The sequence below is a fragment of the Phyllostomus discolor genome, chromosome 6, assembly GCF_004126475.2.
Source record: "Phyllostomus discolor isolate MPI-MPIP mPhyDis1 chromosome 6, mPhyDis1.pri.v3, whole genome shotgun sequence".
Classification (NCBI taxonomy): domain Eukaryota; kingdom Metazoa; phylum Chordata; class Mammalia; order Chiroptera; family Phyllostomidae; genus Phyllostomus; species Phyllostomus discolor.
Window position 1 is genome coordinate 95,111,328 of NC_040908.2, and position 14,410 is coordinate 95,125,737.

Below are 14,410 nucleotides of genomic sequence, written 5' to 3' on the forward strand. Positions count from 1 at the left end.
GACCTGAGCTGGTCGCATTCAGCAGCTCTACTCTGGGGCTTCACAGTCACCTTTGAAGCTTGGCCTGGCACAGGGTATGGTGAGGAAGAAGGCCATGCCACGCGGGCGTGAGCCAGGTCCAGTGTGGAAGCCTGGTCCTGGGTGGGTCTAGCAGTTGGTCCCCCTCAGCTGGCAGAGCGGGAAGCCCTGTCTGTTGAGGGGCTGTGAAAAGCCACAGCTCTGGGATCCCTGACTCCGGCTCTGGAGGTGAACAGCTGGAGGGGTGGATGTCCTGAGGGAAATGTTGCTTCTTACCTCTGCACTTAGGCAGTTAGTTGTTCCTAATGGCCTCCTTCCCCTGCTATCCTTAGGGCCAATGTTAACAGCTACTGTGTATATGTATTATTAAGACTTTACTTTTTTAGAGCAGTTTTAGGTTCACAACAAAACTGAAGGGAAAGTACATAGATTGACCTTATACTCCCTAGTCCCACCCATGCATAGCCTTCTCTGTGATCAGCGTCCCCCGCCAGAGTCGCACAGTCTGTGGGTTTCGACAAATGCCTGATGACATGTATCCATCACTATGGTATCATACAGAGTATTTTCACTGCCCTGAAAATGCTATTCTGTTAAAGTCACGGCCAGCCTCGTCCCCAGTTCCTGAACCACTGCAGTCTCAGTGGGTCATCAGAACCAGGTGTGCAAGGGTTACAGACCTGAGGACATTAAAACACAGCTGCCCCGCCCCACCTTGGCTGGACTCTGCGTTCCAGGCACAAAGGTCTGCTCCCCTCTATGCTGAGCTGTAGACTCCAAAACCTCCAAGGCTTTATTTGTTCTGTTTCCCTATCCTAGGTTCTTCCCGTCCTTCAAATATGAGCATCCACCATGGCTCAGCCTTACTCCCAGGTAATTTTTTTGTCCATTAACATTCATGGTTCATTTCTTGGCCCCCACTGGACTGTTAGCTCTCAGAGGACAGGGACCTTGCCTTCTTTCTCTTTGAATCCCTATTTCTCACATGGCACCATGTACAAAGGAGGTGCCCTGTGAATGCTTTCAGGGTTGAGTTCAATACCATTGAGTTCTGAGTGCATTGGAGAGGACATCTGTGCTTTGTTGCTCCATAACAGAGACAAAAAAAGCAGAGTCCTTGGGGAGAGCAGGGGTCCTTGGGTCCCCTGGTATACTGCTGGCACGGAGGCCCTGTGACATTAAGTACCCAGCTCTGATGAACTTGGATGCCTCTTTTCTCTTCTGAGGTTTTGCATCTGTCACATGAAACCCTGATGGTCTATTTACAATGTCTTTGTATTCGCATGACCAGTCTAAATAATGGTAACAGTCATTTTAAGTTCCTTTCACTTTATTGGAGTCACTAATCATTGATTCAGTACTGAATTTAGATGCTCAAGGCCTCCTACACAAGAGGGTTTCTTTGTTGCAGGAACTACAAAAGCTAGCTGTTCAAAGTGTCACAGAAAAAATGTCCAGTCTAAGAAAAAGTCTTGTTAGAGTTTATTTGAGCCAAACAGATGATTGGGAAGCAAAATCTCAACAGGTTGAGAAAATGCTCCCAAGAATGGCAGTTTTACAGCTTATTTTATACTTTAGAATCAAAGGAGGAGACGAGACATATTAGGGAGAGTAGTTACATGAAATCCATTGGTGGCAGATTAGGGAGGTGGGAGAAAACAAAGCCGAGAAATCTCAGAGATTGGATAAAAAGTAAAATGGAGAGACACATACTTCTCTCCCATCGGTGGGTACAGGATAGTTATGATTGACATTGACAGAATTGGTATTTGGGAAATAAAATGGCGATAAAGGATTCTGTGGTCTGCTGCTCTGGTGGCTGACTGTGCCTTTGGGACCCAGAGAAGGAAATTTTTCTCAAGTTTCAAAGGCAGGTTATCTTAGATGCAAAAAGACTAAAAACATGCTCAATTAAGATGAAGATTGACCTTTGTCAAGGAGGATACCAGCCCGTGTCGTGACTACCCACCACGACTGGCTTTTAGTTAGGATTTTTTATGTTCAGACCATCTGACATGATTACCTTCAGCCTCTGAGTTTGCAAAGTCCACGATACAGGCCTCCCTGAACTTGTGAGGTTTAGTATGCGGCCCCTTTTTTTGTCCACAAAAGGCATCTTTGAGGGAGAGACATAACAGGGACATAACAAAGTTGGGTCCAGTTTCAGGCTGTGGCCCCATGAAATCTAAGATCCCAGTTATCCAAGGCCCGCAGTATGATCAAGAGTTGCAGAAAGTAAAACAAGTAAACTGGTAAGTACAGGTGAAATTGGAATAATTATAAGTGCACTAAGAAAGTAATACAGGAGGTGACAAAGGAACCCTATATATCTTTTTATCTCCAATGCTCCTCGTGGTGCTTGACACATAGAAATAAAAAAAAAATAGCTACCACTTACTGAATTCTTATTGTGTGCCGACCGTGTGGCCTGCATTTCTTTTAATCCTCATGGGAATTCTGTGAAGTTTTGCAAATGAGAAAATTAGATTCAAAGAGGTTAAGTAGCTTGCTGGTAAGTGAAAGGGAAAACCCAATGCCTATCGGTGATAATGTGATCTTTTAAAAACAGTGTTCAGGACTAAAAATTCCAGAACTTCTTTTTATAGATTTGCCTAATTTTTTTTCCTTTTAGGCTGAAATTCCTTCCCCATAGCTAACTGGACTTTTATATTTTTTCATACAGATTAGGCCTCTGTGTCAGTGGAGACTAGCTGGACAGTAATTTTTCTAAGCATTTTATACTTAAACATGTTTATTAAACATGTTTATTAAGATACCCCCTGACATTAAATGACTTATTCCTTTAACTTTTATCTTAAACTTTTACCTTTGGTGGGGGCAGCATCCAGTTTCTCATGTCCATTTTTGGGATGATGCCCATTTTTCCCGTTGCCCTCTTACAATGCAAAAAGCAGGACCACATTTCCTGTAGTGGAAGTGTGACCCCTCTGGGGTCGCCACAAGGACTTACTTCCTGGATGTCACATGCCATATTCCTGCTGTGGCATTTTTCATGATGTAGTTTATTCTCTCTGGTCCTTTCCTTCCATGGGTCCAGCCTCCACCCCTCCTGGGTGAACTAACTCCATGCCTGCAATTCTGTCTACCTGCCAACAATCTGTTTCCCTCCACACAAAGTAGCACCAAGTCTAGGTTAGGTCTTCACGTACCAGCCAATGACCACATGGGGCTTCTCTTATGGGCTCTGTGGTTTTTCGTGACACTTTATGAAAGTGAACTTTGGGCCCTGACTTGTATGGCTCAGTAGATTGAGTGCCAGCCTGCGAACCAAAGGGTCACAGGTTCGATTCCTAGTCAGGACACATGTGGGTTGCAGGCCAGGTCCCCAGTAGAGGGTGTGCAAGAGGCAACCACACGCTGATATTTCTGTCCCTCTTTCCTTCCCTTCCCCTCTCTCTAAAATTAAATAAATAAAATCTTAAAAAAATGAAAGTGAACTTTGGGCCTAGAGCTCAGGACCAGGCTTCTGGGGAGATTGGGGCTGGCTGGCTCTTTCCTGCTGCTTCACATGTTATTGACTGGCTTGCCTTCCACGGTGCCTGTCCTTCTCTACCCTGCCTCCACCCTGCCTCCATGCCCTGGTCACTCATTCCCAGGGCAGCCTCACATCAGGAAAGAGTAGGGCCACATACATGGGATTATATCACAGCCGTACCAAGTGTTAATCTGTCTGACTTTGGAAGTTACCCAGTGTCTCTGAGCCTCTATTTCCTCATCTGACAAATGAGACTAAATATGATGACTAGTTCACAGTTTTGTTGTGTTTTTTTTTATTGGATTGAATAAAAGCATCTAATTCCTATCTAATCATAGAATTTAGTGAACAACACGTAGGTGATTCTGTGATGGAAAGTAGCTTATATGACAAATGCATGTGATACCTACATAGGGGAATATCTATGTACTTACAATGTGGGAGTCACATTGGCTCATATGCCTTTTTTTCCAGCATGTAAATGGTTTGTGCCACCAAGTTAGAGGACCTTAATGAAGCAAGCTGTAGAGGAAAGTGGCACGCACAGAGTGCCCAATCACCCCAGGCTCTCCTCTTGGTTCCATTTGGTCACGTGCCTTGTTTCAGAACTGTTCTCTGGTCTTTGTGCATTTTGTTTTTTGTGCATAACACAGCAGCTTCAAACCCTTCCTTACCGTACTCCTTTAGCCACTAGTATGCTTTCATGAGGATTGTTGCTATTCGGCTTGTGTTCTAAGTACAAAATCTACCCTAATCCTATATGCTCCATAAGTTCTGTTATTTTCAGTGATTTTGCAAAACACTATTTTTTAACACATGAATAGCATTATAGAAGAGATGTTTGTGTTAGCTTTTCTTCTACCTTCCATCTGACCTTTGCATTAATCTTCATTTCATGGAACCAAAGTCTTTGACCTGGACCAGGCGAGGACCTAGAGGTGATAGAAGGAGACTTCAGGCAGATGTGTGCTGGGACTATTTCTTCACATTCTCTCACACCTGGATAATGGCAGTAGATTCCTAACTGGTCTGTGCCTTGTGTTCTTGACCCTGAATGGCCAGTTATTGACATAACATCCACTGTAAACCTTTTACCATATTTTGCTGTTTATAATGCGCACTTTTTGCTTAAATTTTTGAGGGAAAAAGTAAGGATGCACATTCTTCATGGGTACCACTAATTCCATATCTGTACAAACGTTAGTTCTTTCATTTATGCTTATGCGTTAAAAGTGTAACTCTAGAAAGTAATAACAATATCCGTATGCAAAATAGTACCCTTGAATATACTCATTGGTTTTGTTTCTAAATATAAATAACTAAAAAATTGAATTAAAACAGAAGATTTTTTCCCCTGAAAGTTTGGGCCAAAAACATGGGTGTACAGTAGACACAGGAGCACATTATATACAGCAAAATATGGTATTTATTTTATTTTTTTAACAGGCTTAACTCACTTTATTCATTTTTCCTGTATAAAATTATGTGGTGGCCACAGGTGGAGCCTGGGTCCTCTGCACAGACACTCTGGGACTGGTCTTTACAAAATGGTCAATGGACTCCTGATAGGGAGACTTAGTGAACACAGTCTCTTTCCAGAGGGCAGGGGCGAGATAGCTGTAGGTCTTGGAGACGTCAAAGGTGGCCTTGGCAAAGTTGTCCAGGGTGGCAGTGCAGCCCCTAGACCAGTTGTAGCAGTCGTCGATACCAGCCATTTCAGTACTTTCTTGGGCACAGGGGCTGAGACGATGCCAGTGCCCCGGTGGCAGGGATGAAGCCACCAGCACAGAGCCATGGTGGCCAGTCACCTTGCAAGGGACAACACAAGCCTTGCTGATCTTGTTCCCCCAGTAGCCTCACCACATGGAGATAGTAGAGAGCTTGGCCAAGAGGGTGACCCCATGGATGGCAGTGGCTCCTTCCTTGGAGCACTTAACATTCACACTGACATGTCCATTATAGTTCCCAGTGGTGACAAATGCCTTGCACTAGAATGTGTCTGCTTTTGCACAGGCATAGTCTTCGAAACCTTGGCCTTGAGGGATGGCCCTAGGAAAAAGGCAATGCTCCCAGATTCCTAGATGACCAGAGAGAAGAGATAGATCTCCTCCAGGGACTTGTTCTTCATGTCCTTGACCAGGTAGCCCAGCTTGGCAAAGGGGATCCACTCCTTGTCTCAACATTGCCTCCACTAGCCCTGCAGCCTTGGCTGTGGCCGTGGCTCCACCCCAACCCCAGCCTCTCTTCAGCCCCATGTCACTGTCAAATCGTCCACAGAAGCCCCTCCCATTCCAGGGCCCCTGGGCCATACGTTGTCCCACCACACCAAAATCACCTGCCATTTGGTGTTTCCTCAGAGAAGAAGCCAGGGTACACCTTGTAAAATGAAAATCAAGAGATATCTTTGCTCTAAAACTTCTGAAATTATTTCATGTGAATTTTAGCATTGGGCAAATGAGTAACTACCGTATGTTAATACAGTTGGGCTCACTATGAAAGAAGGAGGATACAGATATGGAATGGGGTCCAGCAAAGAAGAAACCAGTGGTGTTGGATTGGAATTAGAAGTTTCAGTATAAACACACATACACACCAATTTCCCAGCTATGTCTGCTGAAAGGGCATAGGAGCAGTGCCATCCCCGGTAGTACTGAGTGCATCTAGCATCTTGGTTTTAAAATTTTATTACCCACTAAAAGGAACCGAGGGCTCCCAGAACATCTTGTGCCAGGAAGTGTGGACAAGAGGAGTATGTCAAAAGGACACAGGAGCTAGTTTGACTGAGACAGTGTGAACATCAAGATGGCTAACAACAATGGACTATAAAATGTTGAAAAATAAGAGACTGCAGAGTCCATATTGATACTAAAAAAGAACAAATAAATGCAGGAAAAGGTAAGTTCCTCTTTATAGTAAAACACCAACTAATAAATGTAGAGGGAAGGATAAAGTTGGAAAATTTTCACTTTGCAGTCACAGTTGATTTCCTACCAAGTGAGTTTGTTAGGAATGGAACATTTACACAGTCTTGGGGCCTCCCCATGGCCACTTAGGTCACAAGGAAAAGGCATGTTTCACAGCAGAGACCTGGCAGACAGCACCTTACCCAAGTGATCATTCATAGGTGACATCACCAGCATGGTGATGGGGACCCTGTAGAGGGCCCACACCCCTCCATGGGATTCCTGCAGGGGTGCAGAACCTGGATGGAATGTAGAGAAACCATCAGACAAACATCAAACTTGGGGCCTGTGGATAATGACAGAGAAAGGCTGTGGAACCCTTCCAGGATAAGGCAACACAACAGCTAAATGTAAAGGATGGTGCAAGATCGAATCCTGATTGGAGGAAGAAAAAAGTTGCTTCAAAAGATAGTTTGGGAACCCAATATCAATTACAGTATTGTATCATTTTTTTTTCTAGTTTCATAGTTGCATTGGGTTATATACAAGAAAGCCTTGTTCTTAGAAGATACATACTTCTGAGAGTAGAAGGTAATGATCTCTACAACTTTCTCTCAAGTAGTTCAGGAAAAAAAATATATGTATATTGGGTTGGCCAAAAAGTTCATTTGTTTTTTCCCATAAGATGGTTCTAGTAGCACTTAATTATCTTTAACTTCATTAAAAACAATTTTGTTAGATTATATTGTGACAGTTGTCATGTCAGTGTGCATTTTTTTTAATTATCAAAATTGGTGAGTTTTTCTGTAGCCATCTTAATATTGAAGATGGAAGAAAACATGCAACATTTTTGGCATATTATGCTCTATTATTTCAAGAAAGGTAAATATACAATGGAAACACACAAAAAGATTTGTGCCATGTGTAAAGAAGGTGCTGTGACTGATCAACCATGTCAGAAGTGGTTTGTGAAGTTTTGAGTTAGAGATTTCTCACTAGACGATGCTCCACCATCGGGCAGATCAGTCGAAGTTGATAGCAGCTGAATAGAGATATTAATAGAGAACAAGCAATGTTATACCATGTGGGAGATAGCCGACATATTCAAAATATCCAAGTCAATAAAGTTATTGGTGAAAATGAAAAATGTCTTTTATTTTATGGAAAAAACTAAATGGACTTTTTGGCCAACCCAATATTACATATATATCTGTATAGAGAGAGGACATGTGGTAGAATGTTGATAGTGGTTGAATCTCAATTCCAGAGTGTATGGGATTTCCTTGAAGTAGTCTTTTTTAATAATAATGTATTTTATGCAGGTTTAAAATTTGTATTTATTTTTTCTTTCAGTTTTACTGAGAAATAATTGACATATAACGTATAAGTTTCAGGTGTACAATATGATGATTTGACATATGTACACATTGTGAAATGGTCACCACAATAACTCTAGTTAACACACATCACCTCACATAGTTGCAGTTTGTGTGTGTGTGATAAGAACTTTTAAGATCTATTCTCTTAACCTCTTTCAAATATACAGTCCAGTTTTGTTAACGCATAGTCACCGTGGTCTGCATCCCCATGACACTTTTTTAGAACTGAAAGTTTGTGACTTTGACCGCCTTCACTCATTTCCCCCACCCTCCACCTCCCACCTCTGGCAACCACCAGTCTGTTCTCTGTTTCTAAGTTCCGTTTTCTTAGCTGAAGCACGTAAGTGAGATCATACAACATTTGTTTTTCTCTCTCTGCCTTATGTCACTTACCATAAGGCCCTCATGGTACATCCATGTTGACACAAATGGCAGGATTTCCTTCTTTTTTATGGCTGAATATCACTGTAATATTCTTGTAACATTTTGGTGGGTCTGGAAAAAATTCAAAATAACCTGTCTAAAAAACAGATGGAGGTACCCACAGCAAAATGTCAATATTACTTTAAAACTCCTGGGTATATGTTATGTTATTTTCTATAATTTTCTGTATTTTTAGTTAATCTCAGAGAACACTTTTTTTAAATAAACTAATACTTAGATATATCAAGTAATTTTTTTTTGCATGTTTACTAGAACATTGAGGTTTTGTATGCCTTTCTTCCCCTGGTGCTCAGGTTATGAAAATTTTCTTCACTGGACAACTGTTAAGTTTTACATTGGATTTATACAAGTTCTTCTTTTGTGTGGTATAGACTTCTGGTTGTCTACAGGACCGGGTCCCCACCACAGGAGAGAAGTTGAGGCAGCCACTGGCCTGCAGTGACCGCGAACGCTGCAGGTGCTCGAGACGTGAGAAAGCATACACATGGACTACCAAGTCCTGTGGAGAAATAGGGGCTGAATGGCCACTCCCTCAAGGGGGGATTGCCCCAAGCCACTGCCTGAGTAGGCTTTTATTAGGAGCACAGATACAGTTTGTTGATTACAGTCTGGCAGGGAAGATCAAACGAATAGATAGCTTTCAAAGGGCTGACAGGGCTCATCCTGAGTTTGGGGTTTTATCACTTAAAAAGCTACAGGACCTAAAAGCTTGTTTCATTTCCTGCCCGTGCCTTCATATTCTAGTTCAAGAGCATCCTCCAGCAAGCAGGTCTCACAGGATCTTGCATATTCTATGTCCCATGTCTGATTACTCTGGGGATCCGCCGACTCTGGTCTGGACTGCACCACCCCTGTTATTTCTTCAGGCTTGAGTCAGGCAGAAAAGACAAAGGCAGCCGGGAGATTTGGATTTCTCACAGCCAGAACAAGGACTCAGGCTTTGTCAAAGCCGAGGGGGCTGGGGTGATGTCAATCACTCCCTCATTTCCACAGCCCCCTGAGTCTCTTCCCTGATGGCCTATTCCCACGTGATCGTGCCTGTCTTAGGCTCATTCTCCTCTGAGAATTGTTACCCATCATTGACTACTGACCAAGCAATGGGAGCCAGACAGAGCAGGCAGTGCTCATGCCAGGGAAATGAGTTTGTCTCCTTAGTGTCTCCTGGTTCAGAGGTCTCTCATTCAGCCTTAGCCACCGAGGGTTACAGCTTTCTGAGACCAGGCAGGGCGGACCCCAACAAGAAGCCCCTCAAACTGCTACTTAGTTCTCTGGTCTCTTCTGCATAGAGTCTGGCTTCAGGGTTCCTTGGAGCTGTCGTCTCAGTCCAGCTTCCCCTTCTCTCCTCTTGCATGTAGCAGGCTATATAATATATTGTTTATGCTATCATTCTCAATTGAATTAAAGGAGACCTTGTAGGTTCCATCTGAGGCTCGCCAGCTTGGTTTGTGTTCCCTATGGCCATGTGGTCCAGTGGTCACACATCCTGGACCATGTGGTCTGTAAGTATAAGCTTATATTCCCCACCCCCATTAATGAGAGCAGTGTGCACTGAGGGGGCCTTTATCCAATGAGTTAGACCCAGAAGGAGAAAACATTCATTTTGAAATGCCGAGCAGTCGTGTATTGCTCTGTACAATGTGAATGGATAGTGAAGTGTCTGGGTACTTCTTGGAACTTGTTTAGAAGTTTACATTTGATTATATCCATCTTAGCAAAGGAGCAGATGTTAGCTCCAGTTGGGTTCTCTTTATAAAAAGCGAGGCTCAGCTGTGGACAAGAGACCTGGTGAAACAACTTGGTTTAAAGGAAAAGAAAACTATCGTTTCAATTCAGTTTTGTTTTGTTTGGGCTACAGAGGGTACTTATATTTTCGTACTGGTTTAAAACTCATGTGTGCCTTGGGGTCAGTTCCTGTAAAAACAAAGGCAGTCATGGGCAGTTTGGGACTTCCAGAATGTATTTATTTCCTTGTGTTTGAAGCTAGAAATAGGTTTGGATGGAAGTCTGATGAAGAGGTGAAAGGGGAGGAATTTGGCTCCTTTTTTTAATTTAAAGATCTAATTGGCTTTACTGAACGATTCATGAATCGGGTAGTATCCCATCTAGTAAATAGAAAGGTATTCCTTGGTTCTTTTTAAGAAAGAGAAGTTATTCTGAGATTCCTAGAATTTTAATGTATTTTATGATAGTTGGGAGCTCTAGGTATTTGACAAGGTAGGATCCTTTGTGGCAGACCTTTTGAGTCATTTGGTTTTATTATGTTGGGGTCAAAGTTACTTTAAAGAGATACAGACCTGTTGCATCCATGTGAGTGCTTATTACTATTCTGTGTTTATTTTCTAAGATCTGACCACTACTCATCTGTTTCTATTCTATACATTCATGGTCTTCTTTATATGATTATTTTCATTGAACTTGAGAGTTTATAATAGTTTTCTATTTTTTTGGCAACCTTAAGGCAGAACTTTCAAGTTCAGTGCTTTGTATCGATAGGTGGTAATATGATCTATCTAGTTCCTGTATGTGTGTGTATGCATGTGTGAATTGTGTGTACATATATAATTTATATTAATTTGAATTTAAGCTAAATTTTTGTTTTGCAAAATAAAAATATTTTATAAACTTTTAAAATGCTATGTAAATGATTATGATTGATATAACCATTATTATACTCTGTTTTCACTTTGTACCTCAGAACAGCAACCCCAAGATTTACTGTTCCCCTCGAAGAAACTCTCCAGTCTCCTTCTTTCTCATTCCACCATCCATGACCCAATCTTCGTCTATAACATGTGCTTTATGCCTCTTCTTTCTTGCACTTGGAAGGTGAAGATGATGACCCAGTTGATATACCAGCTCTACAACCTCCTACCTACATGATCTCATCTTTAAAATGGGGGCCAAAGTCCCCAGCAAGGGCTCCTTCCCGGTGCTTGCCTCCTACGGCCTCTCCAATGCATCGTTCAGCTTCAAATCTGTTCCATTCGAAAGTTCCTCTAAAATTCTCTCAGCCAGTTAACTAGATCTCTCTATTCCTGCTTGTATTTTTGTTAAACTTGTAGATTGGATGAGTTTCCCTAACTGTTCAGGAGGCCTGATTCCTATGGCACCTCACAGTTACATGTAGCATTTAAATGCAGAAGCAAATCAGGAAACATTCCCACACAGCATCCTGGGAGAGAGGATAGATGTTTGTCAGAAGGCACAGGGGCTCACTCAGAACTCATAGTATATAATGCAGAAGAATGAAAAGACAGCTTGTTGGAGGGAGAAGGACAATAGCAAACTAGGCCAAATTCCCTCTCAGCAAGGTTGGATTGGGAACAGAGGGCCTGGTGCAGGCTGTGCTGGTGCCATTGAAAAACCACTGGACAGGCTTGCCCTTCCTGGTCCTGTCCATCCTTGGGCCATGTTGTCCTTTGCTACCAGCTGCTTCTTCAGCGGCCATAGGTCTAAGCTGCACCAAGGGCCCCCCGGGCTGCCACTAAGGGAGAAGGTATGACTCCCACCTTGGGCCAGAAAAGGGGACAGGGAGGATGTCCATGGTTAGGTTACTTACTAGCAGTTGATGTAGCTGTTTCCACAGTGCCCATGAACAAGGAGGAAACCACAAGTTTTCCTCCCTGTGGCCTTTCATTATATCTGGCCATACACACACAAATATAAAGCCCACAGCTCCCTCTGCTCTCTCAGGTAGTGAAAATAGTGTTCTCTGTTGTTCCTAGTATAAACCTGAAACTCGTTTCTTGACTGTACCTCTGAGGGGCAGTTCCTATCTCACTACACCCCCTCGCTGGAGATCAGAATGCTCACTCAGCCAACACACAGCAGAGTGGAGCAGGCAGACTTGGCCGGCTCAGTGGAGCATGGGACTCTGGCGTAGGACTCAGGCCTGAGGATCACTGTGGGTCAGGGGGCTGTTTTCTCAGCTATCAAATGCGACAGAGATTTCTTACATGGATACTTGAACATTGAGACAGTATGTTATGATAGTACTTTGAAATATTTTTTAAAAGATTTTATTTATTTTTAGAGAGAGGGGAAGGGAGGGAGAAAAGGGAGGAGAGAAACATCATTGTGAGAGATGTCAATTGGTTGCCTCTCACAAGCCCCCCACTGGGGACATGACCCACAACCCAGGCATGTGCCCTGACCAGGAATTGAACCTGTGAGCTTTTGGTTCTCAGACCCACACTCAGTCTACTGAGCCATGCCAGCTGGAGCAAGGACTTTGAAATATTTAAAGCACCAGGCAGCTGGTATTTATTTGATATAGGGTACTGTGTTGAGTTGAGAGAGAGGCTGAGACTGACTTTGTCTATCTTACTGGCCAAGAGTTGAGATCTTAGAGGAGATAAGACATACCTGCATGTTTATACCACATGGTTGAAGGTGCCTCGGCATGTTTCGGATGGTTTTCAAGGGCTCTGGGAGCTCACTGGGGAAGACGCTTCGTGGAAAAGGTGACCATTTAAAGTGGGTTGAAAGATGGGCCGTGGAGGTGGGCATAAAGGGGCACTGACTTAAACAAGTATTGGAGAGAAGGCCCCTGGGCTAAAGGAATAGTGGGAGGGAAGGTACAGATTTAGGAATTAATCGGGCCTATGGAAACCATAGCAATAATTGGATTGAATTGGAGAATTAGTTTGGACTTATACTGTGCAATGGAGGACTCATGAAGAGGGTTAAGCCAAGGGAGTATCAAGATCAGAGCTGAGATTTAGGATGAATAATCTAGGGAAAAACTGGAAGCTTTCCTTACAGGAGAATTACTAAAAAAAATACATAAATCACCTGTTCACCTTTTAATATTATTTTGAAGAGTAAGTGAGATAAAGGAGGTGGGAGTACTTTTGGAGATAGGTCGGGATGGTCCAGGACCCAAGCATCCCAGCCCCATGGCAACAGCTGAGCATCCCAACACGGTACCTCTAAGCCATGCTGAGCTGTCTTGTCTTGGGTGAAGGTATAGGGCTGCGGCACCCAGCACATGCTGGTCCCCCTGCACCCTCTCACTTTGCCCCTTCCTTTGCTCCTGCTCTTCACTCCCAATTTGGTTTCTGCCCCTGCCTGGCTCTTGACTTCCTTTGTTTCCCATTTTGGGCCTGGGAATACCCGATACTTGGGCTTTAATCTGTTTCCCCAGATTTCTCTTTGGTATTCCCGGGAAGCTCTGCCTATTCTGGTCACTTGGAGGAATTCCTTGTTCAAACCACCCAACTCCAACTGATCCCTGGCTCCTGGGACCTCCTCCAGCCTGGCCTTGCTGGAGTGACTGGGCCAGTGGACAGTGTTTTAAGAGAATGAGAGTTGGATACAGATTCAAATTCTGTTGCTGCCATTTTCTAGCTTGAGTGGGGGATTACTGAACTACTTTGAGTTTTGGGATCTTCCAGGATAAAATGAAGATAACATGGAGCTCTTTATCTCTACCTATCCATCTCTCTGGCTCTCTCTCTCTCCCTCTTCCTCCCCCCCCTCTACACCCCACCCCCTTCTGTTCCCTGCTTTCCTTCTCTCAACTTGGTTGTGAGGCTTAAATGAGATGATGACTTAAGAGCTGCTTGGTGTCCCATGAATATTGGTTGTTCACTGTCTTTTATTCCAGATGAAAAAACATTTACTTGTGAGCTCAGCACAGCCTCAGTCTCCGTCTCTCTAGACTCAGCTGTATTTCCTTTCTTTCTGTTTTGCAAAAGCTTTGGTATAAATAGTTTAGTTATGCCCTGGCTGGCGTAGCTCAGTGGATTGAGCTCGGGCTGCGAACCAAAGCGTCTCAGGTTTGATTCCCAGTCAGGGTACATAACTGGGTTGCAGGCCATGACCCCCAGCAACCGCACATTGATGTTCCTCTCTATCTCCCTCCCTTCCCTCTCTAAAAATAAATAAGTAAAATTTAAATAAATAAATAGTTTAGTTATTTATGCTCCAACAATTTCCACCACTGCCTTGGGGGAGGTCCCTGAAGTCCCAAGACAGAACTTGAAGCACATCTTGCTCTAGAAAGAATGCCACTACATGTTGGCTCCATGTACAGGTTCTCATGAAATCCTAAAAGCATTGTTCATTTTCATAAAAAAGAAGTATTTGGACAGATATTGCCAAGCAAGCAACTTTCCAGAAACCGTCCATCTATAACCTGAGCTGCCTGTCCCTCTTGGGTCTCTGCC

The 14,410-nt window shown here is 43.3% G+C and overlaps 1 protein-coding gene and 1 pseudogene across 1 annotated transcript in view; one reads left to right on the forward strand and one right to left on the reverse strand.

The window, feature by feature from the left end:
- The window catches only part of PANX1 (pannexin 1), a 51,931-nt gene that overhangs the window by 9,546 nt on the left and 27,975 nt on the right, over window positions 1–14,410 (forward strand). The window lies entirely within an intron of this gene.
- LOC114500528 lies at window positions 4,990–6,092 on the reverse strand (annotated as a pseudogene).